Below are 12,748 nucleotides of genomic sequence, written 5' to 3' on the forward strand. Positions count from 1 at the left end.
TGAAAGAATATGGCTAGGAGCAGGCGTCATTTATGCGCAATTACGAGCAATATACGCAAATCAGTTCTACAGAAAGTGACGCTTAGCACATGAATTACGAGGGTCTCTCTCCACTGACAGGACGATTTCGCTGCTGCCGAATTCCGGATACTGCATGTGCAATGAGGACAGGTATATGGGCTTGTTGATAGCTTCCATTTTGATTTGTTGTAGTGCAGGCAGAGAAACACCAACATGCAAGGCATATGAGACAACACCCAGGGCTTAACGACCAGCTGCGAACACCTGTGAACGTCCACAAGGTCTCCTCGTACTGACCTACAGAAACTGTTATTGGGCACTCCAAAACAAGTTTAAATTTCGAATCGTTTTAGCTTACAAAACAGGCGTAGTATTTGTCCCGATTTAGTACAGGTCAATAACACTATAACACACGGTGCTTTTTTTATTAAATTTGAAAAATTTTGGTGATGCAGGTGGTGCATGTGGTGGTTTTGGTGGTGCAGCGGTTAGAGGTAGAACACCCGCCTCGCATGCCAGAGGTCCATGGTTCGAATGCCGGTGCCGCGCAATTTTCCACCGGATTAAAAGAATCCGCGTGTTGATAAAATTGCATAAAACAGGCCTGGAGTGTGGCCTGATCCCGGTGACCAGAACCGGTAACGCACTTCCTCACCAGAGCAGGATCGGCAACCCTGGTGCAGTACTTGGCCACGACCTCCTATATAAACACAATAATCAAACCCCGGCCCTCAGTCCCCAGCAGCTGCGAAGCAACTGACCACGGCGACGGTCACACCTGCGACGCAGCAGAGGGTGCTAAGAATCCCTGGTTCCGGACAGGCCGCCATTGGAATATGAACCTGGCAACGTTTAACGCTAGGACATTTTCAAGTGAGGGGAGTCTAGCAGTGCTATTGGAGGAATTAGAGGGCAGTAAATGGGATATAATAGGGCTCAGCGAAGTTAGGAGGCCAAAAGAAGCATCTACAGTGCTAAAAAGGGGGGGCTTAGTGGAGAGACGAGAACTCGGAGTCGGATTCCTGATTAATAAGAATATAGCTGGTAACATACAGGAATTCTATAGCAATAACGAAACGCTGGCAGGTCTTCTTGTGAAACCTAATAAGAGGTACAAAATGAAGGTTGTGCAGGTCTACGCCCCTACATCAAGTCATGATGACCAGGGAGTCGAAAGCTTCTATGAAGACGTGGAATCGGCGATGGGTAGAGTGAAAACAAAACACACTATACTGATGGGCAACTTCAATGCCAAGGTAGGCAAGAAGAAGACTGGAGACAAGGCAGTGGGGGATTATGGCATAGGCACCAGGAATAGCAGAGGCGAGGTACTAGTAGAGATTGCGAAACAGACTAATAAGCGTATAATGAATACCTTCTTCTGCAAGCGGCATAGCCGAAAGTGGACATGGAGGAGCCCGGACGGCGAGACTAGAAATGAAATAGACTTCATACTCTGCGCTAACCCTGGCATCATACAAGATGTGGACGTGCTCAGCAAGGTGCGCTGCAGTAACCATAGGATGGTAAGAACTCGAATTAGCGTAGACCTGAGGAGGGAACGGAAGACACTGGTACATAATAAGCCGATCAATGAGTTAGCGGTAAGAGGGAATATAGAGGAATTCGAGATCAAGCTACAGAACAGGTATTCGGCTTTAACACAGGAAGAGGATCTTAGTGTGGAAGCAATGAATGACAATCTTGTGGGCATAATTAAGGAGTGTGCAATAGAAGGTGGTAACTCTGTTAGACGGGATAACAGTAAGCTGTCGCAGGAGACGAAAGATCTGATCAAGAAACGCCAATGTACGAAAGCCTCTAACCCTACAGCTTGAATAAAGCTGGCAGAACTTTCGAAGCTAATCAGCAAGCGTAAGACAGCTGACATAAGGAAGTATAATATGGATATAATTGAACATGCTCTCAGGACCGGAGGAAGCCTAAATGGAATGAAGAAGAAACTAGGAATTGGCAAGAATCAGATGTACGCGTTAAGAGACAAAGCCGGCAATATCATTACGTATATGGATGAGATAGTTCAAGTGGCTGAGGGGTTTTATAGAGATTTATACAGTACCAGTGGCACCCACGGCGATAATGGAAGAGAGAATAATCTGGAGGAATTCGAAATCCCACAGGTAACGCCGGAAAAATTAATGAAAGCCTTCGGAGCTATGCAAAGGAGGAAGGCAGCTGGGGAGCATCAGGTAACGGGAGATTTGTTGAAGGATGGTGGGCAGATTGTTCTAGAGAAACTGACCACCTCGTATACGCAATGCCTCATGACCTCGAGCGTACCGGGATCTTGGAAGATCGCTAAGATAATCCTAATCCATCAGAAAGGGGACGCCAAAGACTTGAAAAATAATCGACCGATCAGCTTACTGTCAGTTGCCTACAAACTATTTACGAAGATAATCGCAAATAGAATCAGGAACGTCTTAGATTTTTGTCAAGCAAGGACCAGGCAGGATTCCGTAAACGCTACTCATCAATAGACCATATTCACACTATCAATTAGGTGATAGAGAAATGTGCGGAATATAACCAACCCTAATATATAGCTTTCGTTGATTACGAGAAAGCGTTTGATTCTGTCGAAACCTCCGCAGTCATGGAGGCATTACGGAATCAGGGTGTAGACGAGCCGTCTGTAAAAATACTGAGAGATATCTATAGCGGCTCCCCAGCCACCGTAGTTCTCCATAAAGAAAGCAACAAAATCTCAATAAAGAAAGGCGTCAGGCAGGGAGATACGACCTCTCCATTGCTATTCACAGCGTGTTTAAAGGAGATATTCCGCGACCTGGATTGGGAAGAATTGGGGATAAAAGTTAATGGAGAATACCTTAGTAACTTGTGATTCGCTGATGATATTGCCTTGCTTAGCACCTCAGGGGACCAAATGCAATGCATGCTCACTGACCTGGAGATGCAAAGCAGAAGAGTGGGTCTAAAAATTTAACTGCGGAAAACTAAAGTAATGTTTAACAGTCTCGGAAGACAACAGCAATTGCCAATAGGTAGCGAGGCACCGGAATTGGTAAGGGTATAAATCTACTTAGGGCAGGTAGTGACGGCGGATATGAGACGTCAAAGTCATGATAGTAAACCGCAAGGCTCAGGAAGGCTTTCAGCACCTCTTTGGGTTTCCAGTTCTACAACCACTCGGATCTTCTCAGTAATAGGTTTCGTCCTATGTAGTGCACCATGGTAGACGATGCGATCTAGGGAGTCGGTCGTTAGGCAGCTGACTTCGCATTTTGCTGGCTTAATCGTTAAAGGAGCTGTTCGGACGTGTTGAGAAAATCTCCTCAGTCCTTCCGGATGCCATTTCCAGGTTTTGGTGGCAACAAGCGCGCCATCAAAGTAGTAGAACAAACTGGGAATGGCTTCGGTGATGACTCGCATTAGCCTATTAAACACTGCCCGTGCAGTCTTGCTGCGAAAGTGCATAAACTTGAAATGATAGAGTCCGGATTCACTGGTGAAACCATGAATACGTGCAGCTGTACTTCGCGTCTCTGAGTGGAGTGCATAATTAGCCGCACGGCGAACTAGCCGGTACGTGATTGATCCAATTCGCATTCACATAAAGATGTCGTCAGTTCTCTAGGCTGGCTGGTCATCGGCACTTGCCAGTATCCTTTAGTAAAATAGAACCGTGAGAAGAAGTTCCATCCCGTGAGCTTAGAAAGCATCATATCTGTGCGAAGGGTCACCTCACAACCTGGGAGAATAACCCTACTGAGTTGGCGAAAGTGGATGCACAACCTCGTTGTGGTATCTTTATTTTTAACGACCGCTTTATATGAGTGGTAGGCCGACGTTGACCTTTCAGTGATGCCCAGCTGGAACATGTCATTAACTTCTCTTTCCAAGGCTTGCTTGGCAGAAAAACGCTACGGGTAATGCTACACCTGTGTTGGAGGCTCTGAAGTAAGTTGCAATTCATATTGAACAACGGTCCGTCCTCCCCGGTAAAACGCAGATGTCTTTGAAATTGCCCTAGACCTGCCTGGTTTGGTGTCGCTCGTTTGCAATGAGCTCCAGAGCTATACTCACGTCTGTCCACTCCTGCGTCTGTCCAAGTGTTACATGTGGTACATCACCGGGAGAATCCTGGTTCGGCGCAATTTCAGTCGCTTGAGCGGTGGTAGCGCCTTCAACCATTGGTTGGCTTAGTGGTTTGCACTCTTCATATTTCTTTAAGATGTTACAATGAAAGAGTGTGACCGTATTTCCAAGGTTTACAAGGTAATCGAGTTCACTGCGTTTCTCGATTACTGGAAACGGACCTTTCCTAGAGGGCACCAGTTTGTTTTTATGGGCTGATAATAATACTACCTAGGACAGGTACTGACTGCAGATCCGGATCATGAGACTGAAATAATTAGAAGAATAAGAATGGGCTGGGGTGCATTTGGCAGGCATTCTCAGATCATGAACAGCAGGCTGCCGTTATCCCTCAAGAGAATAGTGTATAATAGCTGTGTCTTACAAGTACTCACCTACGGGGCAGAAACCTGGAGGCTTACGAAAAGGGTTCTACTTAAATTGAGGATGACGCAACGAGCTATGGAAAGAAGAAGGATGGGTGTAACGTTAAGGGATAAGAAAAGAGCAGATTGGGTGAGGGAACAAACGCGAGTTAATGACACCTTGTTTGAAATCAAGAAAAGAAATGGGGGGCATGGGCAGGACATGTAATGAGGAGGGAAGATAACCGATGGCCATTAAGGGTTACGCACTGGATTCCAAGGGAAGGGAAGCGTAGCAGGGGGCCACGGAATGTTAGGTGGGCGGATAATATTAAGGAGTTTGCAGGGACGGCATGGCCACAATTAGTAAATGACCGGGGTTGCTGGAGAAGTATGGGAGAGACCTATGATGATGATGATGAAAAATTTTGTACCCTATGCGACAAAACTTGGCAGCAAGCAAACCTGGGTGTCGCATCAGCCACTTCGTTGAAATCGCAATTGCATGCAATGAAGCCTCTAAAAATCGCATTGCGATGCGTGATACTGCCGCGATTTTTCTCGCTACTGTGAAAGTCCTATGGCGGCACCCCATTCATCCACAATAGGTAGACAAGCTTTACAGTGCAACATCACTGGTTGTTATCAGCGCTTTCTTTTCATTTACAGCGAAACATTGCATTCTGTTTGCTTCTGTAGAATTTTCAAAGCTGGTGTTTATTTCATCAGGGTACAAAAAAAAAAAACGGAAACACCGTATCTAAAAGTACCGACCAGCTGCTTTGATGGAATTTGTATCCCGTAAAAAATTATCCCTTGTGCAAAAAGATTCTGTACAAAAAGCCAGTTTCTGCCGTGCTTTCAGACACGCCAGTGTTTCCATAAAAGAAGGTTTTGATATTTCTTCCTATGTACTGATAAAATATTTTCTCTGTTTTTCTCATTCAGGTAATGAAGCTAATGAAGGTAAAGGCCCTAGAAGTTCAACACGTGTTGCCGAGTTGCGTGTTGAGTTTCTTTTTTTTTTCTCACTCCATCTTGCCGCAAGAAGCGCGCTCTCAATGAGCTCAGTATCTGTGGCCCTTATAAGTGACAGTATCTTATAAGTGAAAGAAGAATGCAAGTATATAATAGGCAATTTAAAGTTTAAGAAATAATAAAACGTAGCTCTGTAACTGTACCAGTTACGCGAACAAATTTATCAACGGGTATACGAAGTTACTCGGGTCGCTGAAATTTTACTCAAATATAACTCCGAACCACAATGACACTTCCTTGAGGAAAGAAAGAAAAAAAATATTCTTACCGGAATTTGCAGTTTCGCGGGCCCGTGGTCGCTACAAACGCAGTCGGCTACTTAACCAGGCGCCAAGTGGGCTACCTGTAACAGAGTCACTAGCACGGAAAAATGCGCGCAATGCTACAGCGGGGAGTTTGCCAGCTTCGTTATCGATGGCGCTCTGCCTCAAGCACAGCAGTCCGCTTTTGCACACGCGTCGCTTGAAGGTGCTCGATTTCACTCCGACTCTGCGACCTCCACGAAGGCCTTCAGTTCCGATCTGTCTAGTCAACAAAAGGTCGTGCTATTTCCGGCGACATCTCTGGCGCGACGGTGATGGTACACGCGGCATTGGCGTCGCCGCGTTAGCGCGGATAGAAGGTCGGCGGCACGCAACTGTAATATACACGGTGCGGTGGTTCGCTCTCAACGATTTGGCCCCTTTAATGCGTATGCATTCTAGTGCATACTTCTAGTGCACACACAGCCACCGTAGTCCTCCATAAAGAAAGCAACAAAATCCCAATAAAGAAACGCGTCAAATTTTGTACCCTATGCGACAAAACTTGGCAGCAAGCAAACCTGGGCGTCGCATCAGCCACTTCGTTGAAATCTCAATCGCATGCAATGAAGCCTCTAAAAATCGCATTGCGATGCGTGATACTGCCGCGATTTTTCTCGCTACTGTGAAATTAATCAAGCCTAAATAACACTCCTTAAAGCTAAAAAAAGGTAAGGAAGGCTAACCAAGTGTGATTGTTGAAATGATTATTTAAGAAATAATGACTCTTTTTCAATAAGCTGTATCGATAAATTAATAGATGATTTATTATTATTTAATTACCTATTATAGACTCCGCCTAATCACTAATAATTAGTGCACTTAAGCTACATATGACCTAATTTCAATTGATTAACATAAATTAATTAACCTTAGTCCAGAATATTTAGCGTAATTACGATTACTTATGTCTAGTGAAGAATAATTATGATTACATTATTTTCGTCCAATAACAATAATACCGACTAATTTGGTTGACCAATAAGCTAATTTCCACAGGCCATTGCAATAATTACAGCCCATTCCGTCATCCTTAGCACATAGAACAGGGGTGTGCATAAATCGGCCAGTCAATGAATCATTGGTTGCGTGAGTGCAAGAGTGCTGACTGGAAATCATGCTCAAGCACTATCTGTAAAGTCCAATTAGGGAGTTCTTGCACTAAAATTTTTCTGCTGATAAAACAGGCTGACTGCAGTGAAGTAATGATAAATTGCCCTCTAAGGCCACACTATTGCAGAAAATGCGCAGAACAATTTACTTTAGAAAAGGGCAAATTGCCTTGAACCGGTAACTGACGCTCGGACACACGGTCTCAGTTTTGGCGCTTCCTTGGGGCACCTTTGCGCATCGTTCATTCGCGCTCCGCCTACTCTACTGATATTGTTGCGGAACGTAATTATTTCAGCATTCTGTGCCAATCATTCATTGACAATAAAAAAAGGTTTTGATAACGATACAACGATATAAACAGCAAGTTAACGCGCACTCTGTATGAAAAAATAAACACATACATGTCCGTTTCTTTAACATGAAAACCTTCTCTGACAAGCTACATGTAGAGGATGTGCCAAGTACGCACGTCACTAAATCACCATGAACAGGCAAAAGAAACCTCAAATCTTTTTCTCTGAAAACTGATAATCGATGATCATAACATAAAAGGTCCCTCGCGTTCCTCCAACTCAAATAAGCAAGAACTTCTCTGGGGTTTTTTTTTTTTTTACCCAGTGAAATGTAATTTTTGTTCCTAACATGTCTTTCGGGCTGTACGTTGGAGGTTTTAGCTGGGAGTTTGCACGACGGTGATGGCGAAAGCTGACGCCGTCATCCAGCAACGATGCCGGCACAGGACACCCGAAGTCGCTGTATGAGCAGGGTCAACATTACACTACAGAAGACCTATAACCAACTTAAGGAAGGGAAACTTAGTTTCCAAATTCCAAAGAAAAAATTTCTGGTTCTCCTGTAATCGCGAGTAGATGTAATCATGAAATGACAACCGGCAAACTAGATTGGTTATAGATGATACTAGACACAATATTAAAATGGTTGTAGTGCATGTTCGCAAGGGCACACCCCACCACCCCACACCGCTCCACGCCGTACTGTGCACTGGTCTACATGGACGCTGCCCGTGCAGAAGAAAAAGACCGGCTTAAGTCCGCACGACAGGTGGCGAAAGATGCCAGGGAGACGGAGTGCACTGCCCAGCTCGAAGAAGAATGAATTGAATTCGCTGGTTTCATGTGCCAAATCGACGATTTCATTTTGAGGCACGCAGTAGCGGAGGACTCGGAATCAATTTTGACCATCAGGCGATCTTTAACTCAGTGCACGGGGCTCGGGCGTTTTTGCATTTCGCGTCCATCGAAATGAAGCCGGCGCGGCTGGGATTTGATCCCGCGACACCGTGCTTGGCAGAGCAACACCAGAACCGCTAAGCCACCACGGCGGGTAGAAGCACCCGAAGCAGGTGCCACGCGGCGATGCGCCATCTCTCGAGATGACGCGATACGCCCGCTGCGTAACTTGGGGGTCGCTGGAGTTGAGCGCTTAGCGCCAGAAGATGACAACTGAGGCTTTGCTTTTTTTTTATGGCAAAGAAAATTTCCTCGTACTAGAAGTCGCAGCTTGAATGATATTGTGAACAAACGTTATGAAGAGCTCAGCAGCAACATTTCTTGTGACTTGTTTGCATAGTAAGTAGCCCACGTAATGCGGTCCTGTACTAAGCGTTGGGGGCCAGTTCCCCCGCTCGGATGATCTCGTTTTGTTATCATAAACTTGCCCGGATAACGGCTCTGACTGCTGGCTCAAGGTCACTTGAAGGTCGGCGACAAAGGGAGCTGAAAGCATTTCATGCTTAGTAACGGCTGAGGTGGCGTCGTGAACTAAAGTGTGCGACCGAGGGTAAGCCGTTCTTAAATTTAGGACTAATATCCTGATCATTACGCAGCCAGCAGTACGCACACGGTGGTTGCTGCTAGTGGCGCTGCTCACTCGCAGCTTTCGATTATTTTGGTACCGCCAGCTTGGCGGCGTACTGTACGCTACTGTAGATAGGTCGCCAGGTGACCTAGAAGCCTCAAAACAATTACACAAATGTAAACCTACATTGCTTATTGTCATAGTGAATGAATAGTTCATGGCCAACCTTCGTACAGATCAAGTGGACTTAATGCAGTCAGTCACCGAGTTCCAACGTACGAACAGATATGACCATCTGTTTAATGGAATGGAAAGGTGAGATCACGTGACTTTTTCACGCGAAATTTCCCTCGCTTGCAAGCGAAGAATTTTCTTCAGACAAGCGATACTAATAAGAAGAATCTGTACCGACGAAAATTATTATATCCACTACCTAAATGACCTTAAAGTAACGCTTTCGGAACGAAACTCTCCACAAATTTCTCTCCACATCGTACAGATTTACCACCCATTATTATCAAGTAACGAGTGTCTGAGAAAAGCGTTTCCGGATGTACCAAGGATGGCCTATGGCCGCAACAGAAACATTAAAGACATGAAGGCACATGGAAATGTCAGCCAACATCATATTCCAGCAATAAAAGCACGGTCTCGCCACAGGTGCAAAACATGGAAGCACCTTCAAAGTGACGGTGAAAGTGCAAGCACCGCGAATGGCTGTACACACGAAGTGAAAACTAGCTTTACATGCGCTAGTTCCGGTGTAATGTTTATGCTTGAGTGTTGCTTCTGCAAGGAACAATACATCGGTGAAATGGTACAATAATGAACGTCATGTTAAAGAGACATCGCGCGCACACAGCTGAATATCTTCCCAAAGCCGCCGCCGCCGAGAATTTGAACCAACGAGGTCAAAACATTGATGAACTTAACCTCTAGATACTGCAGTCAAATTTCCGTTCTGTGCGAGACAGAAAATATAGAGAACCGTACCTAATCCATAAGTTCAAGACATTGCAACCAATAGGCATAAACGTTTCAAAGGGAGCTTTAGAATATGTTCTCTATATTAAACTTCGTACTACGGGCTACAGCACTTAGCTATTTTTCATTGAGTTCCTTAGCACTTTTTTCTTTTTTTCTTGGGTTGTCAATTTGGCTGTCAATCATATTTCAAGTAGTCTTTTCTTTCATTGAATCCCTTCCTTCCTTTATTTATATATTAATCCCTTTCTGTTTTACGCAAGCACCATTTTCTACCGCTACATGTATTCTCTCTTTCGGAGACGGTAGTTCACTGAACTCCAGCGGAACACGTGTACCCCTCCCTCCCCTCCCCTTTCCCGTCGTCTAGGTGGCTTTCCCGAAAAGAGGAGCCTACAATGACATGTCAACCGGCTTACCCCCCCCCTCCCCCCCCCCCCCCCCAAGGCGTAGCCTTACATTCCTCCACGGACCTTCCATAGCGCATTACCTTTCTTTTCAAATGCACCCCCTCCCTGCTAACAGACCCTCGGGAATTACCTCGCCCAGCCACTTTACCCTCGCTCCTATTTGGAAGAAGCGTACTTCTATATACCGTGCCGAGGATAGCGTATGTCGCTTTGGAAAACGCAAGCCCACTTGTCGAAACGTTGGCTGCCGGTTTCACCTTGTTCTCGTGTTTCTCGTCGTCTAGAATTTCCATCTCCCGCATTAACTGTCTCTTTTTTCCATGTTTGACTGAGAGCAGTGCCCACTACAACGTTGCATGGCAGAAAAGCCAAGATAGCGCGCTGTTTTACGTAAGCATTTCTTTCAGTTGTGTCCTTTTGTGTACTGTGCTCAGTTAAGCATGGGTTAGATGACACTTGTTTCGATATAGCACTAACAATTGACACAATTTTTTTTATATCTCCAATTAAATTAATCAAATGTACGAGTGTCACTGGAAGTATATTTGGTAACTAATGCTAAGGGAACGTATCATAGTGGGTCATTTATGCAGAAAAAGGCAGCCTGTCTATTATTAATGCTGTACTTCGCGTTACCCATTTTAGCAACGTGACAAAATAGCAAGAACCTCTTTTGAAATACCTTTGAAGAGCAGCAAACATATTGTTATTACTAATACATTTTTGCACAATTGCGAGCGAAATAAATCGTTTTATGATATGCCGTTTGAATCCGCAGCCGACGCTTCGGTACATCTGCAAGCCTTGCAGATTTAACATATGACTACAGGAATCTGTCTTATCCTCCTTGCATGCGATAAAAAATAAAATTTGTAAACGCTAAGCAATGTGTTTTTACTCACCGGTGCGGCCACGACCCACCGGTGTCTCCTAGTAGTCTCCTAGCAGAGTGCCCTCGGTTCCAGCATTGAATTTTCGTGCTAGCTAGCGCCTTTTCTTTTCAAGCAACACATCATTAAGTGGCTCGACGTGACAGACCTCTAACAATGGAAGCCGTGCATTCGTTATGACAGTGGAACACCGTAGGTGATAAAAATCAATGTCTCTATGCAGGTTCACTTGGTGGCCACGGCTTTAGAATAATAATATTTGGGGTTTTACGTGCCAAAACCACTTTCTGATTATGAGGCACGCCGTAGTGGAGGACTCCGGAAATTTTGACCACCTGGGGCTCTTTAACGTGCACCTAAATCTAAGCACACCGGTGTTTTCGCATTTCGCCCCCATCGAAATGCGGCCGCCGTGGCCGGGATTCGATCCCGCGACCTCGTGCTCAGCAGCCCGGCTTTAGAAAGTCGAATGCATAAGTACGTTGAGACAATATACTTGTCAAAAGCAAACTGCAGCAAAACTAGCCTGCGTGACACTGCTCAACGGAATTAAACAGCCCGTTGGCATATATAACCGCCCTGCAATTTTAATCAATACACGGCCTCAATTGCAAACAAAAGCGATGGGCTCCAGCTTAGGGGAAGTCCGAGGTGTCTGAAATTGTTGATTCAAGCAACAAGGCTCAATCTTTAATAAGGAAAGCGCAATTTAGACAATAACCTACTTACTTCCAAAACAAATTACATGTTAACCATGTTTCTCTGTTATTATAGGTAGAGTTATCGATTATATATTTATCCACAATGAGCACACCTAGACGGAAACCACGAATCAAAGCATGCCACCAAGTTACAGTACCTTCGCTTATGCACTTCGTGTTGCAAAGCACCGTGGTTTATTTTTTGCTCTCTGTGCCGATCGGTGGATCTTGAGAGTATTGGGGACGAGGCTACAGTTTCACAGCATGCGCCCCCAGCATCGCGTCAATTATACCTGGGACTCCCAGTATCCTTCGCAGTTAAACGGACCTCCCGTGCTGGCTTCATCCTTCTATCGAAACTGTAATTATTCAACGACTGTACGCATTTAGAGATTTGTATTTCTGAATGTGCAACAAATCTGCCACTCCATCTTAGAAGGCACGTTTCACTTTCGTGTTAACAGTAATTCCTGTGGAAGAAAGACCAACCATGTTTTTTTTTCATTTATCAGGAAATGCAAAATTACTAAGTTCAAGTAACCACGCTAGGCCACTGCGAGTGACACTGTAATACTGGGATCGCGAGGTTGCTTCAGAGGAGGTTATTTATTTAAAAAACACGTCATTTAGTCACAATGGCCTTGCACGTCTACGCGCACCACAACGAAGTGACGAAGTTGCAATTATTTGACGATAAAGAATCACTGGATATTTTCATTTCTGCTAATATTGGCCGCTGTCTCGCGGCAAACTAGCAACGCCACACTGAAGAGCAAAATTCAGCTATAATAGACACCTTTCTACTGACTGTTATGGCATCCTCCGTCTAGAGACTGCAGTGTCACATGATCCTCATATTACGCCCTATTTGAGCAAAACCCACTTGATTCTAACTTTCCTTTTGTAGCAGCGAATCAAACTCCCAACTACAATAGCCCACGGTTTATTTGCGATTCAAGATGAATTCATTGCTGTGGCATCCAAACC

This window comes from Dermacentor variabilis, chromosome 3, assembly GCF_050947875.1.
Source record: "Dermacentor variabilis isolate Ectoservices chromosome 3, ASM5094787v1, whole genome shotgun sequence".
Classification (NCBI taxonomy): domain Eukaryota; kingdom Metazoa; phylum Arthropoda; class Arachnida; order Ixodida; family Ixodidae; genus Dermacentor; species Dermacentor variabilis.